General features: G+C 40.6%; 1 non-coding gene across 1 annotated transcript; it reads right to left on the bottom strand.

The window, feature by feature from the left end:
• Window positions 1–5,189: 5,189 nt before the first annotated feature.
• LOC123238574 lies at window positions 5,190–5,324 on the bottom strand. The gene has a single exon (XR_006505712.1). It is a non-coding gene; the product is annotated as a U4 spliceosomal RNA (small nuclear RNA).
• Between the last annotated feature and the right edge of the window lie 14,247 nt (window positions 5,325–19,571).

Genomic DNA, 19,571 nt, shown 5'->3' with positions numbered 1-19,571 from the left:
ATGACTAAGACAATCTCAACAGGCAGGAATGTTGGGACCAATCAAATAAGACTGGATTTAAATTTTAATGAATTCAAAATCTAACACTTGTGTTAAAAAATTAACCTCACAAGTATAAGATAGGAGAGGCATGGCTAGTGGACACTTTATCTAAAATGGATTTGGGTGTTTTCATGGATTTTAGGCTCAATATGAATCAACAACCTGATATGACCATCACAAAAGCTAATGTGATTTGTGCTACATTAATACACAGGTATCCTTTCAGCATCATGGGGATTAGTGGCACGGCACCTCCATGATCTGGAAAATCCTTATAAAATCTTTTAGCTTTCATGGTCTTTTTACAGACTTCAACTTTTTACTTATTTTAACTTTAAAAAAGAAAGTGGGGTGGGGACAGGTAGGTAGCTCAGGGGATTGAGAGCCAGGCCTAGAGTCAGGGGGTCCTGGGTTCAAATATGACCACAGATACTTCCTAGCTATGTGACCCTGGGGAAGTCATTTAACCCCCATTGCCTAGCCTTTATTGCTCTTTTGCCTTAGAACCAATAGATAGTATTGATTCTAAGACAGAAGGTAAGGATTTAAAAGAAAAAAGAAAAGTTGGGATGGGGACACCTAGGTGGCTCAGGGGATAGAGAGCCAGGCCTAGAGACAGGAGGTCCTGGGTTCAAATCTGACCTCAGACACTTCCTAGTTCTGTGACCTTGGGCAAGTCACTTAAACCCATTGCATAGCCCTTACTGCTCTTCTGCCATAGATCCAATAAACAATAAATTCTAGGAGGGCAGGAATTGCTTTTCCTTTCCTTAGTGTCTCCAGTGCTGAGCATAATTCCTGCAACATCAAAAGGCATTGATTGAATTCTTGTTGATTGATACAGTCCAACCCATGCCCAAATTATGTATCTCCACTACATGTCCAACAAATTGTCGTCCAGTTTCTGATTGAACACCTCCAGCAATAAGAGCTGAATCATACCAGACCATTGTTGGACAGCTCTATCGGATTGGAAATTCTTCCATATGCTGCTCTGAAATCTTAGAAAGCTGGAGAGAAATCTGTAAAGGACTCAACTTTCAGCTTCCAATGATTTGGGGTTGAGAAGGTAAGATGAGGAGTCAACAGGTCAGGCGATAATAAAAAAGCAAATCCTGCAAGAAAGAGAAGACAAGATTCAACAACATGGGGCCTGGAAAATGTGTTTTGGCAGGAGAATGAAACCCGTCAATCCATAATTAACTGTTCATATTGGCAAAGAGTTCCTCGCACACCCAGAGTCATCCAAGGATCCGGACCCCTTGCTCATTAAGAATTGACATTCCCAAGTGAAAAACTTCAGGCTTTTCAAATTCCTAAGCCCAGCTATCACTTCTGTCTTGACATTGAAATGTGACATGTGCAACCTGGTAGCAATAATAATAATGACGATAATAGCTCACTTTTCTAGTGTGTTTTGTGGTTTACAAAGCATTTTCCTGACAACACCCTTGTGAGGCAGCTGGTACAAGTTCATTCCCATTAGGCCTGAAGATGCCCTTTCTAGATGTGGTTAGAGCCGGCTGCCCTCCTCCCTCATTATTTCTCATCTTGGAAATGCTTTTCTGGAAGGTTCCTGCAAGAGTGTAGAAAAACTACTGAAGATGGAGTTAGAACATCTGGATTCACTTCTTGGCTCTGACACTTCATCTCTCAGTCAGTAAGCATTTATTAAGCACCTACATGTGCTAAGCATAGAACTAAACTCTAAGGATACAAAGAAAGACAAAAGGTAGTCCCTGCTCTTACGGGAGAGACAAGATGCAATTATGTACAAACAAATAGGATAAATTGGAGATCATCTTATCTCCTGTGATTAAAGGGGGACTAGAAAAGATTCCTTGCAGAAGGTGGGGCTCTAGCAGAAACTCGAAGGAAGCCAGGGAATCTCAGAAGTGTGGGCACCTAGGTGGCACAGTGGATAGACAGACCTTGAATTAGGAAGATCTGAGTTCAAATCTGACCAGCTATGCGACCCTGAGCAAGACACCATCTCTGGTCACCTCAGTTTTTTCATCTGTAAAAATGGAGATCATAATAGCACCTAGGCCCTAGGGTTGTTTTGAGAATCAAATAAGGCAATACATTTAAAATGCTTAACACAATGCCTGGCACATAATCATCACTATATAAATGTTAGCTATTATTGTTATTGTTATCATTATTAGAGGAGGAGAGAGCTCCAGGCTTGGGAGCCAACCCGAGAAAATGATTAGAATAAGAAGACAGTGTCTTGTGGCAGGAACAGCATGGAGGTCTGTGTCATTGGTCCATGGAGTATATAGAGCTGAGTAAAGTATAATCTGGAAAGGTAGGAAGGAGCCAAGTCATTGAGGGATTTTAAAGCCAAAGGATTTCATATTGAGCCTGGAGGAGTTACAGACCACCAGCATTTATTAGATACTGGTCAGTTTGCCCAGATAAATGGAGGATCAGCTGGAGTAGAGATTTGGAGAAGAGAAGTCAACCAGCAACCTATGGAAATAATCAAGGCATGAAGTTTTAAGAACCTGCACCAGGTAATGGCAGCTTTAGAGGAGAGAAACCTATCTAAGAGATGTTACTAAGGTAAATGGACACAACCTGACAACAGATTAGATATGGAGGATGAGAAAAAGTAAGGGTCAAGTTTGGGAGCCTGGATGACCAGTAGAATAATGGTGTCCTCAACAGTAAAAGGAAGAGGATCTAGAGAGATATAATCATGTCATGAAAACCTAGAGAGAAGAGAATCTCAAGGAGAAGAGGGTGATCACAGTGTCAAAGGCTATAGAGGGGCCAAGAAGGATGAGGGCTGAGTAAAAACTGTTTGACTTGACAATTGAGAGATCAACTTTGGGGAGAGCAGTTTCAGGTGATTGATGAGTTTAGAAGCCACATTGTAGAGAGTTAAGAGTGAGAAGAGGGACAGCTAGGTGGCTCAGTGACTAGACAACCAGGTTTAGAGATAGGAGATCCTGGGTTCAGGTCTAGCCTCAGACACTTCTTAGCTGTGTGACCTTGGACAAGTCACTTGATTCCCATTGCCTATCCCTTACAACTCTTCTGCCTTGAAACCAATACACAGTAGTGGTTCTTTTTTTTTTTTTTAACTCTCGCCTACCATCTTAGAATCCAAACAAATTGTCTTTTAAAACTATTGAGCCAGTTCAGTTCCTCCATTTATGAGTATTTATATTTTCCCACATTCTCACTAACATTCAATCTTTTTTTAAAACCTTTACCTTCTGTCTTGGAATCAATACTGTGTGTTGGTTTCAAGGCAGAAGAGTGGTAAGGGCTAGACGATAGAGGTTAAATGACTTGCCCAGAGTCACATAGCTACAGTATTGATTCTAAGACAGAAGGTATAGGCTTAAAAAAAATGAAAAGAGGGAAAAGAAAAGAAGTGATGACATCGATTGTAGATCACCTTCTCAAGAAGTTTAGCTACAAAAGCGGGGAGAAATATAGTATAATCTCAGGGATAAATCAAGTGAATGTGTTTTGAGAATGGAGTAGTCATGGGCGTGTTTGTAGGCAGCCATGAAGCAGTCCATAGACAAGAAGAAATTGAAGATGAGGGAGAGAATAGGGATTATAGAGGGGCCAATCTGCTGGAGAACATAGGATGGAACTGGATTATTTGTACATGGAGAGGGGTTTGCCTTAAGAAGAAGGGCAATGCCTTCATTTGAAACAGGAAGGAAGGAGCAGACAGCACTTACTTTGTCATTAATGCAGCCTGAGATTAGGTTTTTTAGCTGCCACGTCATACTTATTCTGGGCTTTCAGTCCACTAACATCCACAGCTGGGACTGCATGTATAGGAATGACTTAGCTTAATGGTTAGAATCAAGGGTTTTGAGATAGGGATGGCTGAGCAATCTGGCTCACTATAACTGGGACATGGAAAAAAGGAAGGGCTTTAGAATAATACACTAAACACAGAAGCATAGTATTTGAAGCAGTCCTACTGCTAGATGGGTCATATCCTAGCCAGAGAAGTATTTTCCCAGAGCATTGATTGCTAGAGGCTAAAACGGTAGAGCTACTGAAATAGCTCCCAATAGTTCGTGAGCATGGTGCACTTAAAAGATTGAGGTCCGTGAGAGTAATTACAGAATTCCAGTCATTGCACAAGGAGGTACATACCAGAAATGTATGAATTCCCAGTGTTCACTGTGAGCCAAATGCTAATGATGCCCAGAAAGGACCCTTTGCAATTTAGTCAAGATCGTGCGCTGGTAGTTGGGTAGACAGCCATCGAAGGTTGGAAAGTGTGTACATTTCAATGAGAACTGATCTGGTTTTATTATTTCCATTGGGCAATGCTTTGTGGGATGCAGATGTTCACCAATAAGCTATCATCTGTTTTGTTTGGAGAAGAAAAATCTGGTACCACAAGAATCCCCATTCCAGTCCATGGTGAGCTGGAGAATCAGGCAGACCCACGGGAGAGTGCTTCTCATTTAAAAAACAAGGGCTAAGTAGGTGGCTCAGTGGATTGAGAGCCAAGCCTGAGTTCAAATCTGGCCTCAGACACTTCCTAGCTGTGTGACACTTCCTAGCAAATCTCTTAACCTCCAATGCCTAGCCATTACCTTTCTTCTGCCTTGGAACAAATATACAACCTTGATTCTAAGATGTAAGATATGGGTTTTAAAAATAAATGAAATAATTTTTAAAAAACCACCACTTTTTCTCTCGACTCCTTTCTTGTTCTGACATTCCATATTCCATGTTCTAAGTCCCTACCAGCTCTTATACTCAACATTCTAGGGTCCCTTTCAAAGCATTAACTATGATTTTATATGAGTCTATTGCTTAAACAAGATTAAACTGTTTTGACAGTCATTTACCTAATTGGATCATTGTAGATAGCTAACCCAGATAATTTGGACCCAGACAAAGATGTTGCCTGAGGTAGGATTGAGGGGGCAAATTATGTGGTTTGATTTCTCCCATCATCTCCGTAAACAAGTAATTGAAAAATCTTTGGTTTATGCTGTAGAGATGCAGAACATTTCACAAATAGAGGAATGAATGAAGAAGAATGTATCAGGCACTTAAAATATGCCAAGCTCTGTGCTAAACACTGGGAATACAAATACAAAAGCATAGACCTTCCCTGTCCTCAAGGAGCATACACTCTAATAGAAGGATACTATATATATATATATATGAGAGTGGGGGACAGAGGGAGCTTTTTCTGAAAATTAAGGGAATAATTAGTTTTCAATTAGCATTAATGGCACCTCAGTTAAACCTAATTGGCTACGATGCTGCCACTGCACAAAGCTAAGGGAACAATGAATAGAACCAAATGGGTATAGACTGACACATTCGATCTAGGAATGATGGTAGATTTGATCTGATTATGGTTCAAGGTTCCAGGACATGAGTGGGGAAAAGGAGAGAAAAGAACATGGGCTAATATGGTTGGTGAGAATGTTATTGGAGCAGTGGTTCTCAAACTTCATGACCTCAATACCTTTTATACTCTCAAAAATTATTGAGGATCCCCAAAAAGCTTTTGTTTCTGTGGGTTATATCTAACCATATTTTGTTGTTTTGTTCAGTCATGTCAGTCATTTCAATCATGTCTGATTCTTCATGACACCGTTTGGGGTTTTCTTGGCAAAGATACTGCAGTGGTTTTCCATTTTCTTCTCTAACTCATTTTGCAGATGAGGAAACTGAGGCAAAGAGGGTGAAGGGACTTGCCCACTGTCATATAACTAGCAAGTATCTGAGGTCATATTTGATTGAATTCAGACCTTCCTGATTTCAGATCCAGTGCTCTATCCACAGCTCATCTACTATTGATATCTATTGATAGCTACCATATTAGAAATTAAATTCTTAGTATAATTTTGACATTATGGATCTCCTGAAAAGATTTTGGAATTCCCAAGGGGTCGAAGACCATTCTTTAAGACCTGCTATTGTAAAGGAAGAGGCAATAAAGAAGGTAATAAAGTGAAATATGGGCTGGGGTTTTCCCAAGTCTCCTTGGAGAAGCCATCTCCAATCAGGAGAGTGAGGGCCCAAAACAGAAATTCCCCAATGGGTTGCTGTCTGATATGAATGAAATGAAATCCAAGAAATGAGTGATAGATACTGCTGCAAACATAATAAGTTAGCCTTGCTGATAGGTTTGAAAAAAATCTTCTGAGCTCCATTTTTTATTTAACTCAACCTGAAAAATCTACACAGCAGGTTCATTTCACCAGGCTCATCATGGCCAACTCCTGGGAAACACCTGGCAGTTCTTTTTGATGCTTACACATCACAGATTCTTGCACTATTCAATTCATTTCATTGAAGATCAGAGGTAGAAGGGAGCTTAGAGATTGTGTAGTCTAATTTCTTCACTTTATAGATGAGGAAACTGAGGCCTGGAGAGAGGGGTTGTCCGAGATCACAGAGCAAGAAAGGAGTAGAACCAAGTCAAACCCAGGTCTCCTGACTCCAAATTCATAACACTTTTACCTATACTGAGTTTGGTTTAATTTAATTAAATTTAGTGCAATGTAATTCCATTTGGTAAATATTTGTTTTTTACAATTATTTTATTTCTTTACTTTAATTCTATAAAAAAAGAGTCCTGCCAAGATCTGAGCAAAAAGATTATGACTAAAGAATTAAATAAGAATATCCATTTTCTCATTTGTGAAAAGAGGGAGTTAGACTAAATGACCCCTGTTGTCCTTTCCAGCTCTACATCTATGATCCTAAGAGCAGAGTTCCTATGAATGGGAGATAAAAATATGTAACACACCCCCTGCTGTATCTCTTTAACTCATCATTCACAAGTTTGCATGTTGGATCCCCTTAAAAACATTCTGTGATTCCTAGTTCTTAAAGCTCTGGCTTAGGAGCCCCTACCAGTGAACTTACCTTTAATAATCAGAGCACAAATGAAATTAGCTCAAAGCAAAGGCATTCACTAAAATGGAATCCTAATAATAGTAGTTATAAAAAAAATCCCCTCTCCATAAATCTGGGGCTCAGTCTCATGTAAGCACTCATAGCATCAGTAGGGGAAATGATCATAAATGTAGACTATACTAGTGATGAGGTACACATTTGGGACTGGAATATATGTGACCAGGACAATTCATGCTTCCAATACTACAGGGTCCCAGTGCCCTTTCTTTCCTGATTGGAATCTTCACACTTCTCCCCACCCTGGGCACAATATCTGTCCTGGCTGAATAACTCAGCTGTTATTCCTCTGTCACTGCTCCTTTCTGAAGCTTGACTCTCAATTGCCAGAGCTAGTTCACTCTTTTTTCCCCCTCATCTCCTTGGGAAACAGACCCAGCAATGGTACTGCTGGTATACACAGTTTTATAACTCTCTGGGTATCATTCCAAATTGCTCTCCAAAATGGTTGGATCAATTCACAGCTCCACCAACAATGCACTAGTGTCCCCTCCTTGCCACATAATAGGTACTTAATAAATGCTTTTTGACCAACTAACCAATTTTTCTAGACATTTTATTTTATTACCCTTTACGTGCTTTCAAGCACTCTTGCTTCATCACTGACTGTGACCTTCAGGTGACAACTTCTAGATGCAAGATCCTTGAATAAATGGCATAGTGTGGAGGAGCAAAGCCAGGCCTAAGAAGAGCTGGTGAAAGTTTTTTTTTTTCCAAATTATGTGATAAGCTTGTGTGAAGCAACAGGACCAGGCAGAACTTGCGACTTGCTCCAAAATCAGCAATAACTGACCTCTGTGCAGCACTCCATATTTTCTAAAAAAAATTTTTTAATTGCATCCTTTTTTTTTTTCATTTGAAGAGTCAGCTAGTGAAACTAATACCACTTACACTAAAGAGGCAGGAGAGTAGTATTGATTTTAAATACAAGGAATGGTTTTGAATCCTCCTAGTTCACTCTTGAATCCACAGTCAACTTTCTTTTCTTTTGCCAGAGATCTAGCCCCTTAAGGCTGTTTCCAGACTTTAATAATACCTTCCCCATGTCTATGTCTTTCTGAAACTGCATGTCTCCTTCCTGCCTAGACTGACTGAAGAGTGAGCAAGCTTTTTAAGGACCAAACAGGGGTAGGCATTATTCAGTCATCCAGTGGTAGCTGCCTCTTCCCCTTTTAAAACTTCATAAAGCCACACAAAATATATACAGCTTCTTATATTTAGCCTAATGCTCTCTTGTCTGCTCCTTACTTTATGTGATCGCCTCCTGCACTAGGGTTGGTCAAGAACCAATTCCTCTATCGCTCATATATTGGATTGCCCCTGGCACATAGCACAAAAAGATTCATTCAGGTAAGAGGGTTTGAGGATGGATGATTGTCTCTTGCCTAGAATTGGATGGGAGGGTGCTTTTGAGGGTTGGTTGTTATATCTCAGAAGATCAGCAAGGAGGAACATCTGGCTCACTGTTCATCATAATAATGAGGATGGTGATGATAAGGATGAGGACAAAATGACATTTTAAAGCACTTTGAGGCTGACCAAGCACTTTACATACATTATCTCACTGATCCTCACAAGAATCCTGTGAGGTAGATAGTGGGAATAAAATCAAAAATCATCCTCATTTTATAAAGAAGGAAATTGAAGCTTAGAGAGAGACTGTGACTTGCCCGAAATCACAAAATTCAGAGATGGATTTGAATCCTAGTCTTTGATAACTTCATCTACTCCACTACATCTTGTTGTTTCCTTTGAAATTATATTAGGCAATAAATATATTTGGTTTGATACAGGAAAAATATATATCCATTTGAAAGTTTCCCCCCAGTATCGGTCTAGGGAACTCCCAATGAGGAAACCCCCTCTACCAAAATAGATGTTGGCATTTGCTCTATGACTTACTGTCTTAGTTTCTGGGACACTGAAGGGTTAAGTACCTTTCAGTACTTGACCCAAGGTTACACAATGGATCAGAAAGCATTACATCTGTTAGAGGTAGGGAGTGTTAGATAATCACTGGAGTGCACTAAAAAGAGCATTTTATTGGGTATCCTTGCTTCCCTGACTCTTCAAGTCTCAACTAACATCCTTTCTTCTACAAGAAGCCTTTCCCAGTCCTACTTAACCTGATTGCCTTCCCTCCAAGAATATCTCCAATTTATCCTGTCATGATCTTGTTTTACAGATTGTCTCCCCTGTTAGACTTGTAAGCTCTTTGAGGGCAAGAATTGTTTTTTCTTTGTATCTGCAGGACTTTGCTCAATGCCTAACACACTGTAGGTGCTTAAGAAATGCTTGTTGACTTGATTATGGGGAGATCTGAATTTGAGTCCTAGGTCTGTCATACTCATTAATCCCTTTTCTTTCTCTGTTTCCTCATTTATTAAATAAGACTTGGACTCAGTGATCTCAGTGGCTCACATTTCTTTAGAACTTTACAGAGTTCTCAAAGAGAACACAGAGAAGAGAAAAGGACTTACGTGTACAAAAATATTTATACCAGCTCTCTTTGTAGCAGCAAAAAATTGGAAACTGAAGGAATGTCCATCAATTGGGGAATGGTTGAACAAATCGTGGTACCTGATTATAATGGAATACTATTGTACCATAAGAAATGAAGAATGGTGATTTCAGGAAACCTGGGAAAGACTTGTGTGAATGGATGCAAAAGTGAGCAGAACTAGGAGAACATTGTGTTCAGTAACAGAAATATGGTGCTATGATCAACTGTAAAGGACTAAACTATTATCCTCAGTGCAAGGACCCAAGACAACCACAAGGGACTCATAATGAAAAGAGCTCTCCACAGCCATAGAAGGAACTGTCAGAGTATGAATGCAGGTCGAACCATGCCATTTATTGCCTTATTTCCTTCTTGAGTTTTTTCTTACATGTGCAATAATATGTCTTCTTTCACAACATGAGGAAAAGGAAAAAAAAAAGAACTTTATAGAGTTCAAACAACACTTTCTTCACAAGAGCCCTGTGATATAGATCAAGGGTCAGCTGGCAATATAAAAATAGTACTATGGGCCACATTTGGCCTTCAGGCCACAAGCCCAATGTCACATAGCTCCTAAGTGTCTGAGGCAAAACTTGAAATCAGTTCTTCCTGACCCATGACCAGAGTTCCATTCACTGATTTTTTACAACTTAGGAAATAAGAGTTAAAAGAGATTCAAAGAGATCTGTTAAAGACCTTGTTAGTTATTAGTGGAAAGCAGCAAACCACCTTGTGCTTTACTGATTTAAACAGGTGAGCTGGTAGTTAAAGGAATCCTGACTGTGGGGTAGCCAGGTGGAAGGTTCTGCCAGATCAATCAAAAAACATTTATTAATCAAATATGTTCAGAACACTGTGTTGGGCCCTGGAAATACACCGGGGGGGGGGGGGGGGAGCAAAAGGCAGTCCTTGCCTTCAAAGAGCTTACATTCCAATAAAGGAGACAAAGGGCACTTATTTGGTAAATACAAGAGATATGCGGGGTAGTGGGAAGGGAGACTTAGAGAAGAAGACATTAATGATTAGGACTAATGGTCATGGCTTTGTAGAGCAGTCCCTGATATTTGGGGAGGCTGAGGCTGTTGGATCCCTTGAATTCAGCTGAGGTAGGGCTAAAACTGACCTTATATCAGCATGTAGTCTGACACCCATAGAGTGGATCTCCAAGAGGGGTGTTGAGGAACCAGGCTACCGAAGAAGGGGTGAGCTGGCTTAAGGGAGAATCAAAGTAGGTCAAAGCTTCCATGCTGACCAGCAGTGGCATTGGGCCTAGAGAGGAATAGATGCTATACTTCCAGCTGAATTGAGATAGGGAGACCCAGCCTCAAAAAAAAAAAAAAAGCTGGAGATAACAGAGGGAGGAAGGAGGAAAGAAGAGGAGAACCTTGTGCAGAAAGATGATTCTCTGCCTTTCAGCAGGGGGTATGTTCAGGACTCTCCCTCTAGATTAAGGAGGTAAGTCGGGAGGGGTCTGGCACTCATCCCAGAGGCCCTGGTCAGGGCTTCAATAGGGGGTTCCAGGAGTAAGAGCCAAGAGCTGCCAGACTCACAGGAGGCAACCCCAGTGAGTCACTGAGCAAGGCAATTACAGAATGAAGAAATGAAAGATGTCACTGCAAATGAGGATGCCAGACGGATAAGAGTTCCCGCCAAGTCACGGCATGGACACCTCATTCTGACTGACACAAGGCAACCTTGCAAGGCACATCTAATCCCATCAGGGTGAGGAGGAAGAAAGAAAAAAAAAGTTTCTATGCATCCATCCTACCAACATCTAGCCAGCCCTAGAGGCTGCAATGAGCAGATTCTCCATCTATCTGGTCTTTCTTCTGGATGCTTCTCCTAGGAACAAAGGCAATGATTTGGTAACTTGGATTTGGAGGGAGCTCAGAGTAGAAGCATCAGAGAATCTGAGTTCAAGAAGAGCTACATCCATGTTAGATGTCGCCACTTTATGGGTGAGAAAAGTGAGTCAGAAAGAAGTTAGAAGACTTGCCCAGAGTCACACAGTGAGTAAATGTCTGAGGCAAGATTTGAACACAGGTTTTCTTGATTCTAAATCCAACACTTTATTCCCTGTGCAAGATGCAAGGGATTGGACAGGATGGATTACGGTCCCTTCCTGTCCTGAGGCTTATGTTCCAGGCTCCATTTCTGATTTGCTGTGTAATCTGAAGCAGTGGCTTCCCCTTTCTGTTTGGCAGGGACCTTGGCTTTCTGCCACCACTTTATGCCTGTGAGGAAGGAGCTTTGTGGCTCTGCTTCTCCTATACCCAACCCAACACTCCCACTAGCTTCTCTTCTCCACCCTAGCATTCCAAAGGAGGTGAGGCTCTGAGGGGTTGACAGGAGGGAAGGTGAAGGTAAGCAGGGAGACAGGGTGTTCTTTATTTCAATGATCCATTTGAAAAATAAAGCACAACTACATTGTAATGGCCACCCCCTTCTCTTTCTCTTGTCGTTCACAGCCTGGATAAAGCTGAGCTGAAATTCCCAAATTTACTGGCCATTGACCATATTCTAACCCAACTCATATCTACTGCATATGTCTGTTCTCCCATGATCTCCTCTTCCTCCCCTCTGTGCTGCCACACAACCAGATCATTTTCCCTTCACATAATCCTCATGCCCTGACTCTTTCTGCCATTCTCCCTCAATTAGCCTCTACACTTTTTTTCCACCATAGAATACTATCTTTGGATGGCTAATCCCTCAACACAATTCCTTCTTCCCTTCAAATCCCTTATCCCCAGAATTAAGGTTCATACAAGCATAAAGTCTAGAGGCAGAGGAACCATAGAGGTCATCAGATCCAAATCTATTTTATAGATGAGTAAACTGAAGCTCAGAGAATTATGTGACATGCCCATAATTCCATAGTTAGGAAATATTAAAGCCAGCTTTGGAACTCTGTCATTAACTCCAAATGTAAAATTTTTCAAAATAAATAAATAAATGGACTACACCATGCTTTCCCAGTGCTATTTTAGGAAAATCAGAGTATAAGATGATCAGGAAAGATGAGGTCAGAAACACCAAGTTTCAGTCTGTAAGTTTGATCAATGCAAAGAGGACCCTTAAATGTATCACTGTTGGGCTAAGATAATTAACCTTTACTGGGCTTTGAACAAGGGATGGAATTGGAAAGAGAATTATCCTATACTTTAAGAGCAACACTGACAGAGGCAGGTGGTTCAGTGGATAGAGAGCCAGGCCTGGAGATGGAAGCTCTTGGGTAAAATCTGGTCTCAGACACTTCCTAGCTATATGACCCTGAGCAAGTCACTTAACCCAAATGCCTAAGCCTTTCTGTTCTTCTGCCTCAAAACCAATACTTGGTATCAATGCTAAGAAATTTTTAAAAAGGGATGCTGGAAAATTCATGTTCTAGAAAAAGTAATGGATTTGGTATCAGGAAACATGGGCTCCAATTTCAACTCTGCTGCATCCTAATCCTAATTTGTCTTTGGACAAATCACCTTCTCTGGATCTTTGTTTATTCCTCTATAAGGGTCGAACTAGAAACTCTTCAAGGTTCCCTCCAATTCTAAGTCTTATGAAAATTTAATATATCCTCAGAAAGATTCTAGATCTCAAAGAGCTAGATGCTCAGAAACTACCTAATCCAGAACTTTCATTTTATAGTTGGGGGAAACTGAAGCCCAAAGAATTGAAGTGACTTGTTCGATATGACATAGGTTCCAAGTATCAGAGGCAGCTTTTTTTTAAAAGAACCCTTTCCTTCTGGCTTGGAATCAGTACTGTGTATTGGTTCCATGGCAGAAGAGCAGTAATGGCTAGGCAAAGGGAGTTAAATGACTTCCACAGAGTCAACCAGCTAGGATGTATATGATTTGTCCCATCTTTAGGCCTGGCTATCTATCCACTGAGCCACGCAGCCATACCCCACAGAGGCAGGTTTTAACCTAGGGTTTTATGTTCTATTACTAGTGGTCTTTCTGCTCTGTACTGACCTCTTTGGAGACCATGCCTGAAGCAGCTGAAAGAACCAGAAAGCTTTAACTTGAAAAAAGGAAGATTTGGAGAAGGAGGGACATGTGGTGGCTCTCTTCATGTATATGAAGGACTGTCAGATGGAAGAGAGATTAGAACTCTTTTATCAAGTTGCTAGGGGTAATGGCCAAGGGAAGGAATCGGAGGGAGGCAGATTCGGTTCAACATGTGGGGGGGATTTTCTGATAGTCAGAGCTGCCTCCAAGTAGAGCTGGCTGCCTCACAAAGGAATGAACTAGGTGAGATAACGTTTGTAAAGTACTTTCCAACCCATAAAGCACTCCATAAAGTCTGCCGTCATTACTGTTATCACCACTAGAAGCATCCAAGGAGAGGATGCTGTAGAGGAGATTCCTGGGTTACCCATGGCACAGGGGGCCCCCTCCCAGAAAAGGGGCTCCAGCTCTGCGTTCAATCTTGATTGCTTCCCATCTTGGGTGAGCCTAACCCCATGCAGAGAGGGTCAGAGTTATTGTTCTTGTCTTCCACAATCTCTGGCTCATTATCCCCCAACCTGGGTGGGTTGAGTCAGTGAAATCTCTTCAACAAAATTTAAGTATGGCTCATGTGTCGGGTGTTTCTGAAAACAGATTGAGAGGGTCAGCGCTTTCCAGAAAAGCTACTCAAATGTACAAAGTAGAAACCAGAGGTTAAATTTCTATTTTCTTCCTCCCCCACAAAAGAAATACTTAAAACATAAGACTCATAAGCATACATTAACACTTACTTAAAATATAAAAACACATCACACCATTTATATATACTTCTTGGAAGTAAATACAACTCTAGGACTCCTGAGCAGATATTTCATTCCATCTCCCACCTCCCAGCCTAAGCAGCTCTCATGGTCCAGATCTTCCAACCAGCCAAAATCTGGCTTGACTTTCTTTTTCCTTTCAGCTGCAGCATCTTCCTGGCAATGGTCATCTTCTCTTCTGAGAAGTGGTATAGTCACAGGAAACACCTCCTGCCGGGGAGCCAGCATTGACTCAGGAACCCAGGAATTCTTGACTACAGCATCTGCCAAGACTGGAAATGTCTGTCTTTTGGGATCATTGTTTCACTACCAATGCTTAAGAAAAGAAATGCAAAGCAGAAAAAAAAAAAAAGCTAGGTATTTGAGGTCCAATCTCAGGCTTTCCTGGGCAAGGATATGTTCTTACTGCCACATGTTCAAGTTGTATCCACCATTGCTGCTTAGAGATGGAGAGAGATAGAGAACTTTCTTTCCCTTCCTTTCTGGGAGTCCAAAAGAAAATTTGGCAGGGTCCCAAGAGATAGAGACAGAGAGAGAGGCAGAGATAGACAGACTGACAGAGACACAGAGACAGGGAAAGAAATAGAGTGAAACAGAGACAAAGAGAAGGGAAAGGAGGAGGAAGAGGAAGAGAAGGAAAAAAGAGATTTTTCTCTTCTACAAAAATGATTACTTGGTGGGAAACAGAACTAAGCCTGGAGTTAGGGACACCTAAGATCACATGTGACTTCAGAATTAACAAGCGGTAGAACCCTGAACAAGTCACTTACTTTCTGTTTGCTTCAATTTCCTTAATTATAAAGTAAAGAGACTAACGACTAACTTCTTAAGGGTATTGTAAGGATCAAATGAGATAATATTAGTAAAAAGTGATTAATGCAGTGCTCAGCACATAGTAGGTGCTTTGGAAATATGGGTGCCCTTCTCAGTTCCTTTTAAAGTTTATCAAATGGGCAGCTCCTCTTGGTTCATTAGCCAGTCTTTTGTGGGACACTCTAGCCACAGAGATACTGTACTGGTCAGAATTGCTCATTTACATACCTGAACAATTCTCCAAGGAATCAAAATATACATCTAGTTCCATTGGCATAGTTATTGGTTCATCCTGGCTATATTTGTGCTGGATATAAGATTAGATTTGATGATTTCTAAAATTCCATCCAGCTCTACAAGTTACTCTCTACCTCTTGGGTTGAATTTTTAGAAAGGCAGTATAATATAGTGGAAAGAACTTTGGGCTTGGGGTCAGAGAATCTCCCTCTGAATCCCAGCTCTAGCTTTGTAGCTGGGTCATGTGAGCGACAAGATAGCAGGCTGGACATTTTCTTTTTTTTATTTAATTTAATTTTTATTATCATGCAAAACACACTTCCTCTCTGTTGTTAAGAACATACTCATACAAAACCAAAACCCTAAAATAAAGCCTTAAATACACCAGTGTGAAAGATAGTGTGCTTTGATCCACATCCATCTGACTCCAATAATTCTTTCTCTGGAGGTGGATAGTATTCTCCATCATGAGTCTCTCAGGATTGTCCCAGCAGATTAGATATTTTCTCTGATCCCCATGACCACTCTGTTACAATCAAAACTAATCTTGGAGACTTTATAATAAATTATAATTATTTATTAGTAATACATACGAGAGAAAAAGGATGAGCAGTCAAACTAGAAGGTCTCCAATATGTGCCACGTCTCTTTGAGTCAGGTTCCTCATTGTACCTCTGGCCACTACTCCAAGCAACCCCTTCTTTTAGATCATTCTGCCCAATCAGCAGCAGCCTCAGCCACTTTGGGCTTCTCCTGCCAGGCCAGAAAAGATTGTTCAGTTAGATAAGAGTGAGACTTCTCGACAGAGAGAGAGCTGGTCCTACAAGGAAAAAATGGCAGAGCTCCTCACACCTCCCCCACTGGCATTTTAAACCTAGTTTAATCCCTCCTACTCAGAGTTTCTAACTGGCCAGTTTTACTTCAGTCTCCTCCTTAGCAGACACATCACAGACATTGACTTCCATTAGTCAGGAAAGCCACTGCCACGCTTCCAATCAAGATACATGACTCAGTGGCTTCCTACCTAATAAGGTGGGTCTTTCTGGAATTGGAGTCCCCTTGATATTTAATTCACACAACTCAAATCTCTCCAAGTCAGAAATTATGCACGAAAAAAGATAAAGCAACTTCAGTTGTCTTCATGCTCTAGGGCACCCAGACTCCAAAAAGAACATCAAATAAAGCTCCAGACCCACGAACTGATGCTCACTCAGCAACCCTTTTTCACCTCCCTTGCTACTGGCAACAAGCATTAGCAGACTCAAAGACCCAACACATGAACTTGAAAAAATCCACTCCTACAGCCTGATTCCCCCTTCTTCTTTCCAGGGTCATGGAAGAATCCAACTCCAGGCCAAAGAAGTGTAGATTTTAAAATTAACATCCAATACTTCATGTATTATATTTAATAAGATTTACTAAATTTAACTCGAAGCAAAAGGGAAACTAAAAAAAGCTAGCATCCAGAGGGAGGTCACCCAAACCACACATGTGGAAGAGAAAGCGAGGAGGAGGAGGCCCCAAAACTATATATAAACAACATAACGACTCACATACATGAAAAGGAAAAGAATTTTGGGAGATGGAGTCCAAGGGTTCAAGATTCTAATTAATACAGAAGTTTCCCTAGGCCATTACAGATAGCCAGTAGAGTAGATGTCAAACAGCAGGCAACAGGCAGTAGGCAGTAGTCTTTCAAAGGGAAAAGGCTTGCTGGAGGCCATAACCCTATAGTACCAGTGCTGCAGAGCTCTGCAGGGAAGACAACCCTGTGGCACAAGCATGGAAACTCTCTAAATTGCTGGTTCCAGGCCAGACAAATAAGGAACAGAGAGAGAGCAAGACAGGACACCAGCAGAGGACACTGAGAGAGGTGAGGGTAGGGATGAGAGGGATGCCTTGGAGTACTCCACTAAGCATAAGGGGAAAAGCAAAGCATCCCAAAAGTCAGGTGGGGCAGAGACATAGTTTTATGAACCCTAAACTGCTAGCATGGGAAAAGATTGAGACATTTTGAGATTCAGCCCTGAGGAAACCACCATCAGAGAAAACAGTGATAGAAAGTGAATTGGGGAAAATCACAAAAGGATAAAATAATGTAATTAACAAAGATATCAGGAAGAAGACTTGGACATAAGGAGATAAATCAACAGGGAAAACATTAACAACAGAAGGAAATATTGCCTCTAGATCTAGTAAATGAATTCAGGCGTCTACAAATAGATACTGCAGAACAAAAGAAAATGATCCAACACTTGATGAGATAGAGAACGTTATAGAATGTGAGAACATGGAACTAAAACATACTTCCCCTGAGTGGTTAAAAAAAGAAATGAGAATTATGAGAGCAGAATTTATGTTCTGCACAACAAAGATATAGGGCAGAATAGAAACACTTGAATCTGCAATGGCAAATCTCACCAAAAATAAGCAAACAAACATTAAGAGACAGAGAACAATAGACTGGGAATGCAAAAACACAGAAGTGAAGAACTATCCAAATGAGGAAAAGCAAAGAGCAATAGAAAACAGGCTCTCTGTGCAAACAAAAATATCAAAAGACAAGATGTGTAGGAACAACATAAAGATCATAAGTCTCTCAGAAGAAGACAATGGTACAAAAAACCTTAACACCATAATACAGGGAATAATAGGAGAAAACTGTCCAGAATTTCTGAATAGAGAAAGTGAAATACCAATTGAAAGAAAGCACACACCACCTCAAAAACAAATAAATAAGTAAAACCTCAAGCCTGCAAACTCTCTGACACATAGTGGTTAAGTTGAATAATTCAATTAAGAAACAAGAAGTTCTATAAACAATCAGGAAAAAGACCTTCAAATATAAAGACGAGGAAATCTGAATAATTCAGGACTACTCTATGCCCACCAGAAAACAAGACAGAATGGAGTCATATGTTCTAAAGAGCAATGGAGATAAGAATGCAGCCAATCAATGACCTATGCCGATGATGGCAAACCTATGACACGTGTGTCAGCACTGACACTTGTAGCCCTTTTCGATGACACACAGCCACATGCGACTGCATACAGAGAATTATGGGGCCGCATGCCAAGGATGAAACATTTGCTGTAGTGTAGTGTAGACACTCTGTGTACTATAGGTGACAATTCTACCTATATTAATTTACCTATTTTGATTTATTAAATACGGTTATATATTACAATTACACATTTTTGTTATTTAAACTATCAATATTGCGAAATTATGGTGTTTTTCTCGAAGTGACACACCACCTGAGTTATGCTCGGTTTTTTGGTAAATTTTGACACACCAAGCTCAAAAGATTGCCCATCACTGACCTATGCTGCAAATCTGATTTTAACCATAGATGCAAAAAAAATGGACCTGTAATAATAAAGAAGTTTTTAAAAGATTTTTTAGAAAGAAAACCAGAATTCAAACTGTCAAACAACAAAAATGCAGGTAAAATGAATAAATACAGTAGCCAAAGATATCAGTCACAAAAGGATGATGGCAAAGAGACTAACTTCTTTCTAAAATGTACACAAAGGGAGAGAGGAGAAGGTAGAAACCTGGTGTGGATAATAGTAAAGAGGAGGACCTGGGGCATTATGGACAGAACCTGGCACTACTCCTACAAGTAAATCAATATTTTTGGTTTTTTATGGAACTATATTACAAAATGAGATGGTTTATGAAAAAGGAAGAAGAGGAGAAAGGAAATAGAAAGTAATGTATGATGTCCCAGGGTCAAATCAAGGGCTAACAATGAGAGGAGGGTAACTCCTGTGGTCTTAGAAGGGAAAGAGCCTAAAGGGGAGAGAGTAAAGAGAAGGAAGAAGGACTAAAAGGGAGGGAAGAAAGGAGGTCTGGTTTCAGTGGTAGGAAGGGATTCCACTAATGAATGCTATTATAGGTGAACAGAGATAGTCTATGAAGGGAGATGGGGATCTTACTCTAGATGTGGCCTGAAGGACTTAGTGCTTGAAAAGTCTAATCATTCTGCCTTGGGATGGGAGGAGTTAGAACTTCTGGGGAAAACTGGCACCTGAGGGATGGGAGAACATAAACCTAGGGAGGAGATTCATCATGGTGGGAGAGGGCTTTATGAATCTCTGATGTCTTTATGAATTAGCATTGTTCTGGGAGTGAGGTACAATGGAAAAAGGTAATCCATGGGGCAAGTTCTACAAGGGAATGACAGAAACAGCCTATAGGAGAAAGCTTAGAATCCGATACCTTGAAGGTTTGATTGCATGATTGCAGAGAAAAGAGATCAGAGAATTATA

This window comes from Gracilinanus agilis, chromosome 2, assembly GCF_016433145.1.
Source record: "Gracilinanus agilis isolate LMUSP501 chromosome 2, AgileGrace, whole genome shotgun sequence".
Taxonomy (NCBI): domain Eukaryota; kingdom Metazoa; phylum Chordata; class Mammalia; order Didelphimorphia; family Didelphidae; genus Gracilinanus; species Gracilinanus agilis.
This window is presented reverse-complemented; position numbering and strand designations above follow the sequence as displayed.